This window comes from Phyllobates terribilis, unplaced genomic scaffold, assembly GCF_046119375.1.
Source record: "Phyllobates terribilis strain yellow unplaced genomic scaffold, ASM4611937v1 Scaffold_170__1_contigs__length_4071412, whole genome shotgun sequence".
Classification (NCBI taxonomy): Eukaryota; Metazoa; Chordata; class Amphibia; order Anura; family Dendrobatidae; genus Phyllobates; species Phyllobates terribilis.
In genome coordinates, this window is record NW_027362930.1 from 1972515 (window position 1) to 1992990 (window position 20476).

At 45.2% G+C, this 20476-nt stretch overlaps 14 non-coding genes and 1 pseudogene across 14 annotated transcripts; all 15 read right to left on the reverse strand.

Moving 5' to 3' along the window:
- Positions 1-719: 719 nt before the first annotated feature.
- LOC141211259 (U2 spliceosomal RNA) lies at positions 720-910 on the reverse strand. Its single transcript, XR_012281239.1, has one exon. It is a non-coding gene; the product is annotated as a U2 spliceosomal RNA (small nuclear RNA).
- A 1115-nt stretch (positions 911-2025) lies between these two features.
- Positions 2026-2201, reverse strand: LOC141211746 (U2 spliceosomal RNA; annotated as a pseudogene).
- Positions 2202-4204: 2003 nt separating this feature from the next.
- LOC141211484 (U2 spliceosomal RNA) lies at positions 4205-4395 on the reverse strand. The gene has a single exon (XR_012281457.1). It is a non-coding gene; the product is annotated as a U2 spliceosomal RNA (small nuclear RNA).
- A 1115-nt stretch (positions 4396-5510) lies between these two features.
- Positions 5511-5701, reverse strand: LOC141211567 (U2 spliceosomal RNA). Its single transcript, XR_012281538.1, has one exon. It is a non-coding gene; the product is annotated as a U2 spliceosomal RNA (small nuclear RNA).
- A 1115-nt stretch (positions 5702-6816) lies between these two features.
- LOC141211260 (U2 spliceosomal RNA) lies at positions 6817-7007 on the reverse strand. Its single transcript, XR_012281240.1, has one exon. It is a non-coding gene; the product is annotated as a U2 spliceosomal RNA (small nuclear RNA).
- Positions 7008-8122: 1115 nt separating this feature from the next.
- On the reverse strand, positions 8123-8313 carry LOC141211261 (U2 spliceosomal RNA). The gene has a single exon (XR_012281241.1). It is a non-coding gene; the product is annotated as a U2 spliceosomal RNA (small nuclear RNA).
- Positions 8314-9428: 1115 nt separating this feature from the next.
- Positions 9429-9619, reverse strand: LOC141211262 (U2 spliceosomal RNA). The gene has a single exon (XR_012281242.1). It is a non-coding gene; the product is annotated as a U2 spliceosomal RNA (small nuclear RNA).
- A 1115-nt stretch (positions 9620-10734) lies between these two features.
- LOC141211263 (U2 spliceosomal RNA) lies at positions 10735-10925 on the reverse strand. Its single transcript, XR_012281243.1, has one exon. It is a non-coding gene; the product is annotated as a U2 spliceosomal RNA (small nuclear RNA).
- A 1115-nt stretch (positions 10926-12040) lies between these two features.
- On the reverse strand, positions 12041-12231 carry LOC141211264 (U2 spliceosomal RNA). Its single transcript, XR_012281244.1, has one exon. It is a non-coding gene; the product is annotated as a U2 spliceosomal RNA (small nuclear RNA).
- A 1115-nt stretch (positions 12232-13346) lies between these two features.
- LOC141211265 (U2 spliceosomal RNA) lies at positions 13347-13537 on the reverse strand. Its single transcript, XR_012281245.1, has one exon. It is a non-coding gene; the product is annotated as a U2 spliceosomal RNA (small nuclear RNA).
- Positions 13538-14652: 1115 nt separating this feature from the next.
- Positions 14653-14843, reverse strand: LOC141211267 (U2 spliceosomal RNA). The gene has a single exon (XR_012281247.1). It is a non-coding gene; the product is annotated as a U2 spliceosomal RNA (small nuclear RNA).
- Positions 14844-15958: 1115 nt separating this feature from the next.
- Positions 15959-16149, reverse strand: LOC141211268 (U2 spliceosomal RNA). The gene has a single exon (XR_012281248.1). It is a non-coding gene; the product is annotated as a U2 spliceosomal RNA (small nuclear RNA).
- A 1112-nt stretch (positions 16150-17261) lies between these two features.
- LOC141211269 (U2 spliceosomal RNA) lies at positions 17262-17452 on the reverse strand. Its single transcript, XR_012281249.1, has one exon. It is a non-coding gene; the product is annotated as a U2 spliceosomal RNA (small nuclear RNA).
- Positions 17453-18564: 1112 nt separating this feature from the next.
- Positions 18565-18755, reverse strand: LOC141211270 (U2 spliceosomal RNA). Its single transcript, XR_012281250.1, has one exon. It is a non-coding gene; the product is annotated as a U2 spliceosomal RNA (small nuclear RNA).
- Positions 18756-19870: 1115 nt separating this feature from the next.
- Positions 19871-20061, reverse strand: LOC141211271 (U2 spliceosomal RNA). The gene has a single exon (XR_012281251.1). It is a non-coding gene; the product is annotated as a U2 spliceosomal RNA (small nuclear RNA).
- Between the last annotated feature and the right edge of the window lie 415 nt (positions 20062-20476).

The window sequence follows — 20476 nt, forward strand, 5'->3', positions numbered from 1 at the left end:
TCAGAGCCTATTATGACACGTGCAGCCAGCGTTCCATTGCCACATTCCATCTACTGCAGGCAGGATACCTGGCTGGCTGAATGTCGCTGAGAAGCTCACAGAGACCGCCATAAGCAACAGTTTAACAGAATGCCACAGACTAATCAACCAAACTTTTTGGGTTGGGTTCTCTTTTATAGTCTGCAGGCATTAAATGAAAGAAGTCAGTGTTCCAGCAGAAGGAGACAACGTTTCAGAAAAGGCATTGTAGCAAACCAAAAAAGAAATTTTAAGCGCAGCAGAGTAACCAGCGCACATACCTGTTAGCTCAGGTGAGTTTAAAAGGCTGCTGTTGATAACAAGGGCATTTGCTAAATAGATGGTGTGTGTGCAACAATATACTGAAAGGTCAATTATATTGTGCAGCTTATCTCACCACCTTTAGTTATTTAGGTGAAAGCTCCAAAATGCTTGCCTAATATGTCTGTTTATCCAAAAGGAAGTAAAAAGGGAGAGCTAGAAAGATAGCATTGCATCACATTACATGGCAATGCAATGCACAGTTGCTGAAGTTGAACCAAAATGAGCTTGTAATCTGGCTTCTGCAACTTTGAACATGAAAAATCCAATGAGGAGAAGAAAAGCAAAGCCAAAGAGTCCATCCCAAAATCCGACAAACAAGCAAAATGAACAAAAAACATTGAATTCAATTCTTTCTGATTTTAGAAACTGCATTAAAGAAGGGGTGCACCGGTCCTGGAGATACTGCAATACCAGGTCAATGCGTGGAGTGGACAGAGCAAGCTCTTTTTCCATCTCCCTGTTCTAAAAATCCATTTAATATATGGTCCCCAGATAGGGGACGTATCAGATATTAAACTGATAAGAACAGATACTACACTTGATCTTAGCCAAAAGGCCGAGAAGCGATAACCAGAATTGGTTTCAAACTACGGAGCCACCCAAGGATCCTGAAAAGTCCATTTGTGGAGATGAGTTCCTGGACTCCCGTTAAGAAGACATGTTGTCAACCTCTAGATCCCTTACATGCCTGCACTTTTCGGCTTGCTGCTGCTGCAATCCACGCGTTTTAGATCTGCATAACTCCACCTCTTTAAACACAGCACCTTCACCCCCTGCTGTTCCCACCCGCCTCAACACCGTTGGAAGGGAGGAGAACCAATTAAGGCGGGGGGTGGGGTGGAACGAGCAGCTGTCTACCCTTAGCAGGAGGGCTCCTGATTACATACCTCTCCTGCTGCTGCTGCTGCTGGCTGTCCAGCAGCAGACTGAAGGTGGCTGCTGCTGTGCACAGGTATATAAAGGCTCAGAGCCTATTATGACACGCGCAGCCAGCGTTCCATTGCCACATTCCATCTACTGCAGGCAGGATACCTGGCTGGCTGAATGTCGCTGAGAAGCTCACAGAGACCGCCATAAGCAACAGTTTAACAGAATGCCACAGACTAATCAACCAAACTTTTTGGGTTGGGTTCTCTTTTATAGTCTGCAGGCATTAAATGAAAGAAGTCAGTGTTCCAGCAGAAGGAGACAACGTTTCAGAAAAGGCATTGTAGCAAACCAAAAAAGAAATTTTAAGCGCAGCAGAGTAACCAGCGCACATACCTGTTAGCTCAGGTGAGTTTAAAAGGCTGCTGTTGATAACAAGGGCATTTGCTAAATAGATGGTGTGTGTGCAACAATATACTGAAAGGTCAATTATATTGTGCAGCTTATCTCACCACCTGTAGTTATTTAGGTGAAAGCTCCAAAATGCTTGCCTAATATGTCTGTTTATCCAAAAGGAAGTAAAAAGGGAGAGCTAGAAAGATAGCATTGCATCACATTACATGGCAATGCAATGCACAGCTGCTGAAGTTGAACCAAAATGAGCTTGTAATCTGGCTTCTGCAACTTTGAACATGAAAAATCCAATGAGGAGAAGAAAAGCAAAGCCAAAGAGTCCATCCCAAAATCCGACAAACAAGCAAAATGAACAAAAAACATTGAATTCAATTCTTTCTGATTTTAGAAACTGCATTAAAGAAGGGGTGCACCGGTCCTGGAGATACTGCAATACCAGGTCAATGCGTGGAGTGGACAGAGCAAGCTCTTTTTCCATCTCCCTGTTCTAAAAATCCATTTAATATATGGTCCCCAGATAGGGGACGTATCAGATATTAAACTGATAAGAACAGATTTTTTTTTTTGAAAGCCCGAATTCGTGTACAAAACCCGAGTGCGCTTAAAAAAGTGACAAGTGCCACAAAAAAAGTGCACTAGGATGCTGGTCTTCTTAAAACCCTCTCCAAAAGGAGAAGGGTCCCCCAAACCATTCCCCGTCCCTCCGAGACAGAAGGCCACAGCGAGGAACAGGGACAAATAGCCACCTCCAGCCGGAGCCAGAGGCGACCCAATCTTACCCCCAATACCTGCCCGAGTTCTCACCCGAGCAAGGCACTGGGAGCCAAAGACTGTGCTCCCCTCCCGGAAGAGGGGAGCCAACAATGCTCTCCTCCCGAAAGAGGAGAGCCAGGGGGGTTCAGGGGCGAGCGGAACCTGATGGCCACACACTCCCCCCCTAGACCTGCCAAGAGAGGAACCCGTAAGGGAACCGCATCCCGACAAAATCCTAGTAAGGACGTGGACACACGTGAAAAAGTGGACACACAGTGACAAAAAAAATTAAATAAATAGTGAAGGTTTCACAGTATAATACTGCCCGGACCTTCGACCGGGAATTGAAAAATTCCCCATCCTAAGGCCAGAAGGCCCGGAATAAGGGTGTGTGTGAAGAAAGAAATATTGAAGTGCTAGTGCAAATGTGCCATAAACTCAAGTGGGGTTCCCAATCCCAGTGAGTTAAGGCACCCCAGGGTCACCACTCCTGGGGCACTTCACACTTCGGGCTTTCGATCTTCCCCGGCCCAATGGCGTCGATCCTGGGGGGCCATGCTTTCCACCAGATGACTATATTAGCCAACTGGCGTACTAACAAGCGCCTAAACCCCAGTGTGCATAATGTATCAATCTACTAGGGCGGCCAACATCCAAAACCGCCTTTTCGAAAGATACTACACTTGATCTTAGCGAAAAGGCCGAGAAGCGATAACCAGAATTGGTTTCAAACTACGGAGCCACCCAAGGATCCTGAAAAGTCCATTTGTGGAGATGAGCTCCTGGACTCCCGTTAAGAAGACATGTTGTCAACCTCTAGATCCCTTACATGCCTGCACTTTTCGGCTTGCTGCTGCTGCAATCCACGCGTTTTAGATCTGCATAACTCCACCTCTTTAAACACAGCACCTTCACCCCCTGCTGTTCCCACCCGCCTCAACACCGTTGGAAGGGAGGAGAACCAATTAAGGCGGGGGGTGGGGTGGAACGAGCAGCTGTCTACCCTTAGCAGGAGGGCTCCTGATTACATACCTCTCCTGCTGCTGCTGCTGCTGGCTGTCCAGCAGCAGACTGAAGGTGGCTGCTGCTGTGCACAGGTATATAAAGGCTCAGAGCCTATTATGACACGCGCAGCCAGCGTTCCATTGCCACATTCCATCTACTGCAGGCAGGATACCTGGCTGGCTGAATGTCGCTGAGAAGCTCACAGAGACCGCCATAAGCAACAGTTTAACAGAATGCCACAGACTAATCAACCAAACTTTTTGGGTTGGGTTCTCTTTTATAGTCTGCAGGCATTAAATGAAAGAAGTCAGTGTTCCAGCAGAAGGAGACAACGTTTCAGAAAAGGCATTGTAGCAAACCAAAAAAGAAATTTTAAGCGCAGCAGAGTAACCAGCGCACATACCTGTTAGCTCAGGTGAGTTTAAAAGGCTGCTGTTGATAACAAGGGCATTTGCTAAATAGATGGTGTGTGTGCAACAATATACTGAAAGGTCAATTATATTGTGCAGCTTATCTCACCACCTGTAGTTATTTAGGTGAAAGCTCCAAAATGCTTGCCTAATATGTCTGTTTATCCAAAAGGAAGTAAAAAGGGAGAGCTAGAAAGATAGCATTGCATCACATTACATGGCAATGCAATGCACAGTTGCTGAAGTTGAACCAAAATGAGCTTGTAATCTGGCTTCTGCAACTTTGAACATGAAAAATCCAATGAGGAGAAGAAAAGCAAAGCCAAAGAGTCCATCCCAAAATCCGACAAACAAGCAAAATGAACAAAAAACATTGAATTCAATTCTTTCTGATTTTAGAAACTGCATTAAAGAAGGGGTGCACCGGTCCTGGAGATACTGCAATACCAGGTCAATGCGTGGAGTGGACAGAGCAAGCTCTTTTTCCATCTCCCTGTTCTAAAAATCCATTTAATATATGGTCCCCAGATAGGGGACGTATCAGATATTAAACTGATAAGAACAGATTCTACACTTGATCTTAGCCAAAAGGCCGAGAAGCGATAACCAGAATTGGTTTCAAACTACGGAGCCACCCAAGGATCCTGAAAAGTCCATTTGTGGAGATGAGCTCCTGGACTCCCGTTAAGAAGACATGTTGTCAACCTCTAGATCCCTTACATGCCTGCACTTTTCGGCTTGCTGCTGCTGCAATCCACGCGTTTTAGATCTGCATAACTCCACCTCTTTAAACACAGCACCTTCACCCCCTGCTGTTCCCACCCGCCTCAACACCGTTGGAAGGGAGGAGAACCAATTAAGGCGGGGGGTGGGGTGGAACGAGCAGCTGTCTACCCTTAGCAGGAGGGCTCCTGATTACATACCTCTCCTGCTGCTGCTGCTGCTGGCTGTCCAGCAGCAGACTGAAGGTGGCTGCTGCTGTGCACAGGTATATAAAGGCTCAGAGCCTATTATGACACGCGCAGCCAGCGTTCCATTGCCACATTCCATCTACTGCAGGCAGGATACCTGGCTGGCTGAATGTCGCTGAGAAGCTCACAGAGACCGCCATAAGCAACAGTTTAACAGAATGCCACAGACTAATCAACCAAACTTTTTGGGTTGGGTTCTCTTTTATAGTCTGCAGGCATTAAATGAAAGAAGTCAGTGTTCCAGCAGAAGGAGACAACGTTTCAGAAAAGGCATTGTAGCAAACCAAAAAAGAAATTTTAAGCGCAGCAGAGTAACCAGCGCACATACCTGTTAGCTCAGGTGAGTTTAAAAGGCTGCTGTTGATAACAAGGGCATTTGCTAAATAGATGGTGTGTGTGCAACAATATACTGAAAGGTCAATTATATTGTGCAGCTTATCTCACCACCTGTAGTTATTTAGGTGAAAGCTCCAAAATGCTTGCCTAATATGTCTGTTTATCCAAAAGGAAGTAAAAAGGGAGAGCTAGAAAGATAGCATTGCATCACATTACATGGCAATGCAATGCACAGTTGCTGAAGTTGAACCAAAATGAGCTTGTAATCTGGCTTCTGCAACTTTGAACATGAAAAATCCAATGAGGAGAAGAAAAGCAAAGCCAAAGAGTCCATCCCAAAATCCGACAAACAAGCAAAATGAACAAAAAACATTGAATTCAATTCTTTCTGATTTTAGAAACTGCATTAAAGAAGGGGTGCACCGGTCCTGGAGATACTGCAATACCAGGTCAATGCGTGGAGTGGACAGAGCAAGCTCTTTTTCCATCTCCCTGTTCTAAAAATCCATTTAATATATGGTCCCCAGATAGGGGACGTATCAGATATTAAACTCATAAGAACAGATACTACACTTGATCTTAGCCAAAAGGCCGAGAAGCGATAACCAGAATTGGTTTCAAACTACGGAGCCACCCAAGTATCCTGAAAAGTCCATTTGTGGAGATGAGCTCCTGGACTCCCGTTAAGAAGACATGTTGTCAACCTCTAGATCCCTTACATGCCTGCACTTTTCGGCTTGCTGCTGCTGCAATCCACGCGTTTTAGATCTGCATAACTCCACCTCTTTAAACACAGCACCTTCACCCCCTGCTGTTCCCACCCGCCTCAACACCGTTGGAAGGGAGGAGAACCAATTAAGGCGGGGGGTGGGGTGGAACGAGCAGCTGTCTACCCTTAGCAGGAGGGCTCCTGATTACATACCTCTCCTGCTGCTGCTGCTGCTGGCTGTCCAGCAGCAGACTGAAGGTGGCTGCTGCTGTGCACAGGTATATAAAGGCTCAGAGCCTATTATGACACGCGCAGCCAGCGTTCCATTGCCACATTCCATCTACTGCAGGCAGGATACCTGGCTGGCTGAATGTCGCTGAGAAGCTCACAGAGACCGCCATAAGCAACAGTTTAACAGAATGCCACAGACTAATCAACCAAACTTTTTGGGTTGGGTTCTCTTTTATAGTCTGCAGGCATTAAATGAAAGAAGTCAGTGTTCCAGCAGAAGGAGACAACGTTTCAGAAAAGGCATTGTAGCAAACCAAAAAAGAAATTTTAAGCGCAGCAGAGTAACCAGCGCACATACCTGTTAGCTCAGGTGAGTTTAAAAGGCTGCTGTTGATAACAAGGGCATTTGCTAAATAGATGGTGTGTGTGCAACAATATACTGAAAGGTCAATTATATTGTGCAGCTTATCTCACCACCTGTAGTTATTTAGGTGAAAGCTCCAAAATGCTTGCCTAATATGTCTGTTTATCCAAAAGGAAGTAAAAAGGGAGAGCTAGAAAGATAGCATTGCATCACATTACATGGCAATGCAATGCACAGTTGCTGAAGTTGAACCAAAATGAGCTTGTAATCTGGCTTCTGCAACTTTGAACATGAAAAATCCAATGAGGAGAAGAAAAGCAAAGCCAAAGAGTCCATCCCAAAATCCGACAAACAAGCAAAATGAACAAAAAACATTGAATTCAATTCTTTCTGATTTTAGAAACTGCATTAAAGAAGGGGTGCACCGGTCCTGGAGATACTGCAATACCAGGTCAATGCGTGGAGTGGACAGAGCAAGCTCTTTTTCCATCTCCCTGTTCTAAAAATCCATTTAATATATGGTCCCCAGATAGGGGACGTATCAGATATTAAACTGATAAGAACAGATACTACACTTGATCTTAGCCAAAAGGCCGAGAAGCGATAACCAGAATTGGTTTCAAACTACGGAGCCACCCAAGGATCCTGAAAAGTCCATTTGTGGAGATGAGCTCCTGGACTCCCGTTAAGAAGACATGTTGTCAACCTCTAGATCCCTTACATGCCTGCACTTTTCGGCTTGCTGCTGCTGCAATCCACGCGTTTTAGATCTGCATAACTCCACCTCTTTAAACACAGCACCTTCACCCCCTGCTGTTCCCACCCGCCTCAACACCGTTGGAAGGGAGGAGAACCAATTAAGGCGGGGGGTGGGGTGGAACGAGCAGCTGTCTACCCTTAGCAGGAGGGCTCCTGATTACATACCTCTCCTGCTGCTGCTGCTGCTGGCTGTCCAGCAGCAGACTGAAGGTGGCTGCTGCTGTGCACAGGTATATAAAGGCTCAGAGCCTATTATGACACGCGCAGCCAGCGTTCCATTGCCACATTCCATCTACTGCAGGCAGGATACCTGGCTGGCTGAATGTCGCTGAGAAGCTCACAGAGACCGCCATAAGCAACAGTTTAACAGAATGCCACAGACTAATCAACCAAACTTTTTGGGTTGGGTTCTCTTTTATAGTCTGCAGGCATTAAATGAAAGAAGTCAGTGTTCCAGCAGAAGGAGACAACGTTTCAGAAAAGGCATTGTAGCAAACCAAAAAAGAAATTTTAAGCGCAGCAGAGTAACCAGCGCACATACCTGTTAGCTCAGTTGAGTTTAAAAGGCTGCTGTTGATAACAAGGGCATTTGCTAAATAGATGGTGTGTGTGCAACAATATACTGAAAGGTCAATTATATTGTGCAGCTTATCTCACCACCTGAAGTTATTTAGGTGAAAGCTCCAAAATGCTTGCCTAATATGTCTGTTTATCCAAAAGGAAGTAAAAAGGGAGAGCTAGAAAGATAGCATTGCATCACATTACATGGCAATGCAATGCACAGTTGCTGAAGTTGAACCAAAATGAGCTTGTAATCTGGCTTCTGCAACTTTGAACATGAAAAATCCAATGAGGAGAAGAAAAGCAAAGCCAAAGAGTCCATCCCAAAATCCGACAAACAAGCAAAATGAACAAAAAACATTGAATTCAATTCTTTCTGATTTTAGAAACTGCATTAAAGAAGGGGTGCACCGGTCCTGGAGATACTGCAATACCAGGTCAATGCGTGGAGTGGACAGAGCAAGCTCTTTTTCCATCTCCCTGTTCTAAAAATCCATTTAATATATGGTCCCCAGATAGGGGACGTATCAGATATTAAACTGATAAGAACAGATACTACACTTGATCTTAGCCAAAAGGCCGAGAAGCGATAACCAGAATTGGTTTCAAACTACGGAGCCACCCAAGGATCCTGAAAAGTCCATTTGTGGAGATGAGCTCCTGGACTCCCGTTAAGAAGACATGTTGTCAACCTCTAGATCCCTTACATGCCTGCACTTTTCGGCTTGCTGCTGCTGCAATCCACGCGTTTTAGATCTGCATAACTCCACCTCTTTAAACACAGCACCTTCACCCCCTGCTGTTCCCACCCGCCTCAACACCGTTGGAAGGGAGGAGAACCAATTAAGGCGGGGGGTGGGGTGGAACGAGCAGCTGTCTACCCTTAGCAGGAGGGCTCCTGATTACATACCTCTCCTGCTGCTGCTGCTGCTGGCTGTCCAGCAGCAGACTGAAGGTGGCTGCTGCTGTGCACAGGTATATAAAGGCTCAGAGCCTATTATGACACGCGCAGCCAGCGTTCCATTGCCACATTCCATCTACTGCAGGCAGGATACCTGGCTGGCTGAATGTCGCTGAGAAGCTCACAGAGACCGCCATAAGCAACAGTTTAACAGAATGCCACAGACTAATCAACCAAACTTTTTGGGTTGGGTTCTCTTTTATAGTCTGCAGGCATTAAATGAAAGAAGTCAGTGTTCCAGCAGAAGGAGACAACGTTTCAGAAAAGGCATTGTAGCAAACCAAAAAAGAAATTTTAAGCGCAGCAGAGTAACCAGCGCACATACCTGTTAGCTCAGGTGAGTTTAAAAGGCTGCTGTTGATAACAAGGGCATTTGCTAAATAGATGGTGTGTGTGCAACAATATACTGAAAGGTCAATTATATTGTGCAGCTTATCTCACCACCTGTAGTTATTTAGGTGAAAGCTCCAAAATGCTTGCCTAATATGTCTGTTTATCCAAAAGGAAGTAAAAAGGGAGAGCTAGAAAGATAGCATTGCATCACATTACATGGCAATGCAATGCACAGTTGCTGAAGTTGAACCAAAATGAGCTTGTAATCTGGCTTCTGCAACTTTGAACATGAAAAATCCAATGAGGAGAAGAAAAGCAAAGCCAAAGAGTCCATCCCAAAATCCGACAAACAAGCAAAATGAACAAAAAACATTGAATTCAATTCTTTCTGATTTTAGAAACTGCATTAAAGAAGGGGTGCACCGGTCCTGGAGATACTGCAATACCAGGTCAATGCGTGGAGTGGACAGAGCAAGCTCTTTTTCCATCTCCCTGTTCTAAAAATCCATTTAATATATGGTCCCCAGATAGGGGACGTATCAGATATTAAACTGATAAGAACAGATACTACACTTGATCTTAGCCAAAAGGCCGAGAAGCGATAACCAGAATTGGTTTCAAACTACGGAGCCACCCAAGGATCCTGAAAAGTCCATTTGTGGAGATGAGCTCCTGGACTCCCGTTAAGAAGACATGTTGTCAACCTCTAGATCCCTTACATGCCTGCACTTTTCGGCTTGCTGCTGCTGCAATCCACGCGTTTTAGATCTGCATAACTCCACCTCTTTAAACACAGCACCTTCACCCCCTGCTGTTCCCACCCGCCTCAACACCGTTGGAAGGGAGGAGAACCAATTAAGGCGGGGGGTGGGGTGGAACGAGCAGCTGTCTACCCTTAGCAGGAGGGCTCCTGATTACATACCTCTCCTGCTGCTGCTGCTGCTGGCTGTCCAGCAGCAGACTGAAGGTGGCTGCTGCTGTGCACAGGTATATAAAGGCTCAGAGCCTATTATGACACGCGCAGCCAGCGTTCCATTGCCACATTCCATCTACTGCAGGCAGGATACCTGGCTGGCTGAATGTCGCTGAGAAGCTCACAGAGACCGCCATAAGCAACAGTTTAACAGAATGCCACAGACTAATCAACCAAACTTTTTGGGTTGGGTTCTCTTTTATAGTCTGCAGGCATTAAATGAAAGAAGTCAGTGTTCCAGCAGAAGGAGACAACGTTTCAGAAAAGGCATTGTAGCAAACCAAAAAAGAAATTTTAAGCGCAGCAGAGTAACCAGCGCACATACCTGTTAGCTCAGTTGAGTTTAAAAGGCTGCTGTTGATAACAAGGGCATTTGCTAAATAGATGGTGTGTGTGCAACAATATACTGAAAGGTCAATTATATTGTGCAGCTTATCTCACCACCTGAAGTTATTTAGGTGAAAGCTCCAAAATGCTTGCCTAATATGTCTGTTTATCCAAAAGGAAGTAAAAAGGGAGAGCTAGAAAGATAGCATTGCATCACATTACATGGCAATGCAATGCACAGTTGCTGAAGTTGAACCAAAATGAGCTTGTAATCTGGCTTCTGCAACTTTGAACATGAAAAATCCAATGAGGAGAAGAAAAGCAAAGCCAAAGAGTCCATCCCAAAATCCGACAAACAAGCAAAATGAACAAAAAACATTGAATTCAATTCTTTCTGATTTTAGAAACTGCATTAAAGAAGGGGTGCACCGGTCCTGGAGATACTGCAATACCAGGTCAATGCGTGGAGTGGACAGAGCAAGCTCTTTTTCCATCTCCCTGTTCTAAAAATCCATTTAATATATGGTCCCCAGATAGGGGACGTATCAGATATTAAACTGATAAGAACAGATACTACACTTGATCTTAGCCAAAAGGCCGAGAAGCGATAACCAGAATTGGTTTCAAACTACGGAGCCACCCAAGGATCCTGAAAAGTCCATTTGTGGAGATGAGCTCCTGGACTCCCGTTAAGAAGACATGTTGTCAACCTCTAGATCCCTTACATGCCTGCACTTTTCGGCTTGCTGCTGCTGCAATCCACGCGTTTTAGATCTGCATAACTCCACCTCTTTAAACACAGCACCTTCACCCCCTGCTGTTCCCACCCGCCTCAACACCGTTGGAAGGGAGGAGAACCAATTAAGGCGGGGGGTGGGGTGGAACGAGCAGCTGTCTACCCTTAGCAGGAGGGCTCCTGATTACATACCTCTCCTGCTGCTGCTGCTGCTGGCTGTCCAGCAGCAGACTGAAGGTGGCTGCTGCTGTGCACAGGTATATAAAGGCTCAGAGCCTATTATGACACGCGCAGCCAGCGTTCCATTGCCACATTCCATCTACTGCAGGCAGGATACCTGGCTGGCTGAATGTCGCTGAGAAACTCACAGAGACCGCCATAAGCAACAGTTTAACAGAATGCCACAGACTAATCAACCAAACTTTTTGGGTTGGGTTCTCTTTTATAGTCTGCAGGCATTAAATGAAAGAAGTCAGTGTTCCAGCAGAAGGAGACAACGTTTCAGAAAAGGCATTGTAGCAAACCAAAAAAGAAATTTTAAGCGCAGCAGAGTAACCAGCGCACATACCTGTTAGCTCAGGTGAGTTTAAAAGGCTGCTGTTGATAACAAGGGCATTTGCTAAATAGATGGTGTGTGTGCAACAATATACTGAAAGGTCAATTATATTGTGCAGCTTATCTCACCACCTGTAGTTATTTAGGTGAAAGCTCCAAAATGCTTGCCTAATATGTCTGTTTATCCAAAAGGAAGTAAAAAGGGAGAGCTAGAAAGATAGCATTGCATCACATTACATGGCAATGCAATGCACAGTTGCTGAAGTTGAACCAAAATGAGCTTGTAATCTGGCTTCTGCAACTTTGAACATGAAAAATCCAATGAGGAGAAGAAAAGCAAAGCCAAAGAGTCCATCCCAAAATCCGACAAACAAGCAAAATGAACAAAAAACATTGAATTCAATTCTTTCTGATTTTAGAAACTGCATTAAAGAAGGGGTGCACCGGTCCTGGAGATACTGCAATACCAGGTCAATGCGTGGAGTGGACAGAGCAAGCTCTTTTTCCATCTCCCTGTTCTAAAAATCCATTTAATATATGGTCCCCAGATAGGGGACGTATCAGATATTAAACTGATAAGAACAGATACTACACTTGATCTTAGCCAAAAGGCCGAGAAGCGATAACCAGAATTGGTTTCAAACTACGGAGCCACCCAAGGATCCTGAAAAGTCCATTTGTGGAGATGAGCTCCTGGACTCCCGTTAAGAAGACATGTTGTCAACCTCTAGATCCCTTACATGCCTGCACTTTTCGGCTTGCTGCTGCTGCAATCCACGCGTTTTAGATCTGCATAACTCAACCTCTTTAAACACAGCACCTTCACCCCCTGCTGTTCCCACCCGCCTCAACACCGTTGGAAGGGAGGAGAACCAATTAAGGCGGGGGGTGGGGTGGAACGAGCAGCTGTCTACCCTTAGCAGGAGGGCTCCTGATTACATACCTCTCCTGCTGCTGCTGCTGCTGGCTGTCCAGCAGCAGACTGAAGGTGGCTGCTGCTGTGCACAGGTATATAAAGGCTCAGAGCCTATTATGACACGCGCAGCCAGCGTTCCATTGCCACATTCCATCTACTGCAGGCAGGATACCTGGCTGGCTGAATGTCGCTGAGAAGCTCACAGAGACCGCCATAAGCAACAGTTTAACAGAATGCCACAGACTAATCAACCAAACTTTTTGGGTTGGGTTCTCTTTTATAGTCTGCAGGCATTAAATGAAAGAAGTCAGTGTTCCAGCAGAAGGAGACAACGTTTCAGAAAAGGCATTGTAGCAAACCAAAAAAGAAATTTTAAGCGCAGCAGAGTAACCAGCGCACATACCTGTTAGCTCAGGTGAGTTTAAAAGGCTGCTGTTGATAACAAGGGCATTTGCTAAATAGATGGTGTGTGTGCAACAATATACTGAAAGGTCAATTATATTGTGCAGCTTATCTCACCACCTGTAGTTATTTAGGTGAAAGCTCCAAAATGCTTGCCTAATATGTCTGTTTATCCAAAAGGAAGTAAAAAGGGAGAGCTAGAAAGATAGCATTGCATCACATTACATGGCAATGCAATGCACAGTTGCTGAAGTTGAACCAAAATGAGCTTGTAATCTGGCTTCTGCAACTTTGAACATGAAAAATCCAATGAGGAGAAGAAAAGCAAAGCCAAAGAGTCCATCCCAAAATCCGACAAACAAGCAAAATGAACAAAAAACATTGAATTCAATTCTTTCTGATTTTAGAAACTGCATTAAAGAAGGGGTGCACCGGTCCTGGAGATACTGCAATACCAGGTCAATGCGTGGAGTGGACAGAGCAAGCTCTTTTTCCATCTCCCTGTTCTAAAAATCCATTTAATATATGGTCCCCAGATAGGGGACGTATCAGATATTAAACTGATAAGAACAGATACTACACTTGATCTTAGCCAAAAGGCCGAGAAGCGATAACCAGAATTGGTTTCAAACTACGGAGCCACCCAAGGATCCTGAAAAGTCCATTTGTGGAGATGAGCTCCTGGACTCCCGTTAAGAAGACATGTTGTCAACCTCTAGATCCCTTACATGCCTGCACTTTTCGGCTTGCTGCTGCTGCAATCCACGCGTTTTAGATCTGCATAACTCCACCTCTTTAAACACAGCACCTTCACCCCCTGCTGTTCCCACCCGCCTCAACACCGTTGGAAGGGAGGAGAACCAATTAAGGCGGGGGGTGGGGTGGAACGAGCAGCTGTCTACCCTTAGCAGGAGGGCTCCTGATTACATACCTCTCCTGCTGCTGCTGCTGCTGGCTGTCCAGCAGCAGACTGAAGGTGGCTGCTGCTGTGCACAGGTATATAAAGGCTCAGAGCCTATTATGACACGCGCAGCCAGCGTTCCATTGCCACATTCCATCTACTGCAGGCAGGATACCTGGCTGGCTGAATGTCGCTGAGAAGCTCACAGAGACCGCCATAAGCAACAGTTTAACAGAATGCCACAGACTAATCAACCAAACTTTTTGGGTTGGGTTCTCTTTTATAGTCTGCAGGCATTAAATGAAAGAAGTCAGTGTTCCAGCAGAAGGAGACAACGTTTCAGAAAAGGCATTGTAGCAAACCAAAAAAGAAATTTTAAGCGCAGCAGAGTAACCAGTGCACATACCTGTTAGCTCAGGTGAGTTTAAAAGGCTGCTGTTGATAACAAGGGCATTTGCTAAATAGATGGTGTGTGTGCAACAATATACTGAAAGGTCAATTATATTGTGCAGCTTATCTCACCACCTGTAGTTATTTAGGTGAAAGCTCCAAAATGCTTGCCTAATATGTCTGTTTATCCAAAAGGAAGTAAAAAGGGAGAGCTAGAAAGATAGCATTGCATCACATTACATGGCAATGCAATGCACAGTTGCTGAAGTTGAACCAAAATGAGCTTGTAATCTGGCTTCTGCAACTTTGAACATGAAAAATCCAATGAGGAGAAGAAAAGCAAAGCCAAAGAGTCCATCCCAAAATCCGACAAACAAGCAAAATGAACAAAAAACATTGAATTCAATTCTTTCTGATTTTAGAAACTGCATTAAAGAAGGGGTGCACCGGTCCTGGAGATACTGCAATACCAGGTCAATGCGTGGAGTGGACAGAGCAAGCTCTTTTTCCATCTCCCTGTTCTAAAAATCCATTTAATATATGGTCCCCAGATAGGGGACGTATCAGATATTAAACTGATAAGAACAGATACTACACTTGATCTTAGCCAAAAGGCCGAGAAGCGATAACCAGAATTGGTTTCAAACTACGGAGCCACCCAAGGATCCTGAAAAGTCCATTTGTGGAGATGAGCTCCTGGACTCCCGTTAAGAAGACATGTTGTCAACCTCTAGATCCCTTACATGCCTGCACTTTTCGGCTTGCTGCTGCTGCAATCCACGCGTTTTAGATCTGCATAACTCCACCTCTTTAAACACAGCACCTTCACCCCCTGCTGTTCCCACCCGCCTCAACACCGTTGGAAGGGAGGAGAACCAATTAAGGCGGGGGGTGGGGTGGAACGAGCAGCTGTCTACCCTTAGCAGGAGGGCTCCTGATTACATACCTCTCCTGCTGCTGCTGCTGCTGGCTGTCCAGCAGCAGACTGAAGGTGGCTGCTGCTGTGCACAGGTATATAAAGGCTCAGAGCCTATTATGACACGCGCAGCCAGCGTTCCATTGCCACATTCCATCTACTGCAGGCAGGATACCTGGCTGGCTGAATGTCGCTGAGAAGCTCACAGAGACCGCCATAAGCAACAGTTTAACAGAATGCCACAGACTAATCAACCAAACTTTTTGGGTTGGGTTCTCTTTTATAGTCTGCAGGCATTAAATGAAAGAAGTCAGTGTTCCAGCAGAAGGAGACAACGTTTCAGAAAAGGCATTGTAGCAAACCAAAAAAGAAATTTTAAGCGCAGCAGAGTAACCAGCGCACATACCTGTTAGCTCAGGTGAGTTTAAAAGGCTGCTGTTGATAACAAGGGCATTTGCTAAATAGATGGTGTGTGTGCAACAATATACTGAAAGGTCAATTATATTGTGCAGCTTATCTCACCACCTTTAGTTATTTAGGTGAAAGCTCCAAAATGCTTGCCTAATATGTCTGTTTATCCAAAAGGAAGTAAAAAGGGAGAGCTAGAAAGATAGCATTGCATCACATTACATGGCAATGCAATGCACAGTTGCTGAAGTTGAACCAAAATGAGCTTGTAATCTGGCTTCTGCAACTTTGAACATGAAAAATCCAATGAGGAGAAGAAAAGCAAAGCCAAAGAGTCCATCCCAAAATCCGACAAACAAGCAAAATGAACAAAAAACATTGAATTCAATACTTTCTGATTTTAGAAACTGCATTAAAGAAGGGGTGCACCGGTCCTGGAGATACTGCAATACCAGGTCAATGCGTGGAGTGGACAGAGCAAGCTCTTTTTCCATCTCCCTGTTCTAAAAATCCATTTAATATATGGTCCCCAGATAGGGGACGTATCAGATATTAAACTGATAAGAACAGATACTACACTTGATCTTAGCCAAAAGGCCGAGAAGCGATAACCAGAATTGGTTTCAAACTACGGAGCCACCCAAGGATCCTGAAAAGTCCATTTGTGGAGATGAGCTCCTGGACTCCCGTTAAGAAGACATGTTGTCAACCTCTAGATCCCTTACATGCCTGCACTTTTCGGCTTGCTGCTGCTGCAATCCACGCGTTTTAGATCTGCATAACTCCACCTCTTTAAACACAGCACCTTCACCCCCTGCTGTTCCCACCCGCCTCAACACCGTTGGAAGGGAGGAGAACCAATTAAGGCGGGGGGTGGGGTGGAACGAGCAGCTGTCTACCCTTAGCAGGAGGGCTCCTGATTACATACCTCTCCTGCTGCTGCTGCTGGCTGTCCAGCAGCAGACTGAAGGTGGCTGCTGCTGTGCACAGGTATATAAAGGCTCAGAGCCTATTATGACACGCGCAGCCAGCGTTCCATTGCCACATTCCATCTACTGCAGGCAGGATACCTGGCTGGCTGAATGTCGCTGAGAAGCTCACAGAGACCGCCATAAGCAACAGTTTAACAGAATGCCACAGACTAATCAACCAAACTTTTTGGGTTGGGTTCTCTTTTATAGTCTGCAGGCATTAAATGAAAGAAGTCAGTGTTCCAGCAGAAGGAGACAACGTTTCAGAAAAGGCATTGTAGCAAACCAAAAAAGAAATTTTAAGCGCAGCAGAGTAACCAGCGCACATACCTGTTAGCTCAGGTGAGTTTAAAAGGCTGCTGTTGATAACAAGGGCATTTGCTAAATAGATGGTGTGTGTGCAACAATATACTGAAAGGTCAATTATATTGTGCAGCTTATCTCACCACCTGTAGTTATTTAGGTGAAAGCTCCAAAATGCTTGCCTAATATGTCTGTTTATCCAAAAGGAAGTAAAAAGGGAGAGCTAGAAAGATAGCATTGCATCACATTACATGGCAATGCAATGCACAGTTGCTGAAGTTGAACCAAAATGAGCTTGTAATCTGGCTTCTGCAACTTTGAACATGAAAAATCCAATGAGGAGAAGAAAAGCAAAGCCAAAGAGTCCATCCCAAAATCCGACAAACAAGCAAAATGAACAAAAAACATTGAATTCAATTCTTTCTGATTTTAGAAACTGCATTAAAGAAGGGGTGCACCGGTCCTGGAGATACTGCAATACCAGGTCAATGCGTGGAGTGGACAGAGCAAGCTCTTTTTCCATCTCCCTGTTCTAAAAATCCATTTAATATATGGTCCCCAGATAGGGGACGTATCAGATATTAAACTGATAAGAACAGATACTACACTTGATCTTAGCCAAAAGGCCGAGAAGCGATAACCAGAATTGGTTTCAAACTACGGAGCCACCCAAGGATCCTGAAAAGTCCATTTGTGGAGATGAGCTCCTGGACTCCCGTTAAGAAGACATGTTGTCAACCTCTAGATCCCTTACATGCCTGCACTTTTCGGCTTGCTGCTGCTGCAATCCACGCGTTTTAGATCTGCATAACTCCACCTCTTTAAACACAGCACCTTCACCCCCTGCTGTTCCCACCCGCCTCAACACCGTTGGAAGGGAGGAGAACCAATTAAGGCGGGGGGTGGGGTGGAACGAGCAGCTGTCTACCCTTAGCAGGAGGGCTCCTGATTACATACCTCTCCTGCTGCTGCTGCTGGCTGTCCAGCAGCAGACTGAAGGTGGCTGCTGCTGTGCACAGGTATATAAAGGCTCAGAGCCTATTATGACACGCGCAGCCAGCGTTCCATTGCCACATTCCATCTACTGCAGGCAGGATACCTGGCTGGCTGAATGTCGCTGAGAAGCTCACAGAGACCGCCATAAGCAACAGTTTAACAGAATGCCACAGACTAATCAACCAAACTTTTTGGGTTGGGTTCTCTTTTATAGTCTGCAGGCATTAAATGAAAGAAGTCAGTGTTCCAGCAGAAGGAGACAACGTTTCAGAAAAGGCATTGTAGCAAACCAAAAAAGAAATTTTAAGCGCAGCAGAGTAACCAGCGCACATACCTGTTAGCTCAGGTGAGTTTAAAAGGCTGCTGTTGATAACAAGGGCATTTGCTAAATAGATGGTGTGTGTGCAACAATATACTGAAAGGTCAATTATATTGTGCAGCTTATCTCACCACCTGTAGTTATTTAGGTGAAAGCTCCAAAATGCTTGCCTAATATGTCTGTTTATCCAAAAGGAAGTAAAAAGGGAGAGCTAGAAAGATAGCATTGCATCACATTACATGGCAATGCAATGCACAGTTGCTGAAGTTGAACCAAAATGAGCTTGTAATCTGGCTTCTGCAACTTTGAACATGAAAAATCCAATGAGGAGAAGAAAAGCAAAGCCAAAGAGTCCATCCCAAAATCCGACAAACAAGCAAAATGAACAAAAAACATTGAATTCAATTCTTTCTGATTTTAGAAACTGCATTAAAGAAGGGGTGCACCGGTCCTGGAGATACTGCAATACCAGGTCAATGCGTGGAGTGGACAGAGCAAGCTCTTTTTCCATCTCCCTGTTCTAAAAATCCATTTAATATATGGTCCCCAGATAGGGGACGTATCAGATATTAAACTGATAAGAACAGATACTACACTTGATCTTAGCCAAAAGGCCGAGAAGCGATAACCAGAATTGGTTTCAAACTACGGAGCCACCCAAGGATCCTGAAAAGTCCATTTGTGGAGATGAGCTCCTGGACTCCCGTTAAGAAGACATGTTGTCAACCTCTAGATCCCTTACATGCCTGCACTTTTCGGCTTGCTGCTGCTGCAATCCACGCGTTTTAGATCTGCATAACTCCACCTCTTTAAACACAGCACCTTCACCCCCTGCTGTTCCCACCCGCCTCAACACCGTTGGAAGGGAGGAGAACCAATTAAGGCGGGGGGTGGGGTGGAACGAGCAGCTGTCTACCCTTAGCAGGAGGGCTCCTGATTACATACCTCTCCTGCTGCTGCTGCTGCTGGCTGTCCAGCAGCAGACTGAAGGTGGCTGCTGCTGTGCACAGGTATATAAAGGCTCAGAGCCTATTATGACACGCGCAGCCAGCGTTCCATTGCCACATTCCATCTACTGCAGGCAGGATACCTGGCTGGCTGAATGTCGCTGAGAAGCTCACAGAGACCGCCATAAGCAACAGTTTAACAGAATGCCACAGACTAATCAACCAAACTTTTTGGGTTGGGTTCTCTTTTATAGTCTGCAGGCATTAAATGAAAGAAGTCAGTGTTCCAGCAGAAGGAGACAACGTTTCAGAAAAGGCATTGTAGCAAACCAAAAAAGAAATTTTAAGCGCAGCAGAGTAACCAGCGCACATACCTGTTAGCTCAGGTGAGTTTAAAAGGCTGCTGTTGATAACAAGGGCATTTGCTAAATAGATGGTGTGTGTGCAACAATATACTGAAAGGTCAATTATATTGTGCAGCTTATCTCACCACCTGTAGTTATTTAGGTGAAAGCTCCAAAATGCTTGCCTAATATGTCTGTTTATCCAAAAGGAAGTAAAAAGGGAGAGCTAGAAAGATAGCATTGCATCACATTACATGGCAATGCAATGCACAGTTGCTGAAGTTGAACCAAAATGAGCTTGTAATCTGGCTTCTGCAACTTTGAACATGAAAAATCCAATGAGGAGAAGAAAAGCAAAGCCAAAGAGTCCATCCCAAAATCCGACAAACAAGCAAAATGAACAAAAAACATTGAATTCAATTCTTTCTGATTTTAGAAACTGCATTAAAGAAGGGGTGCACCGGTCCTGGAGATACTGCAATACCAGGTCAATGCGTGGAGTGGACAGAGCAAGCTCTTTTTCCATCTCCCTGTTCTAAAAATCCATTTAATATATGGTCCCCAGATAGGGGACGTATCAGATATTAAACTGATAAGAACAGATACTACACTTGATCTTAGCCAAAAGGCCGAGAAGCGATAACCAGAATTGGTTTCAAACTACGGAGCCACCCAAGGATCCTGAAAAGTCCATTTGTGGAGATGAGCTCCTGGACTCCCGTTAAGAAGACATGTTGTCAACCTCTAGATCCCTTACATGCCTGCACTTTTCGGCTTGCTGCTGCTGCAATCCACGCGTTTTAGATCTGCATAACTCCACCTCTTTAAACACAGCACCTTCACCCCCTGCTGTTCCCACCCGCCTCAACACCGTTGGAAGGGAGGAGAACCAATTAAGGCGGGGGGTGGGGTGGAACGAGCAGCTGTCTACCCTTAGCAGGAGGGCTCCTGATTACATACCTCTCCTGCTGCTGCTGCTGCTGGCTGTCCAGCAGCAGACTGAAGGTGGCTGCTGCTGTGCACAGGTATATAAAGGCTCAGAGCCTATTATGACAC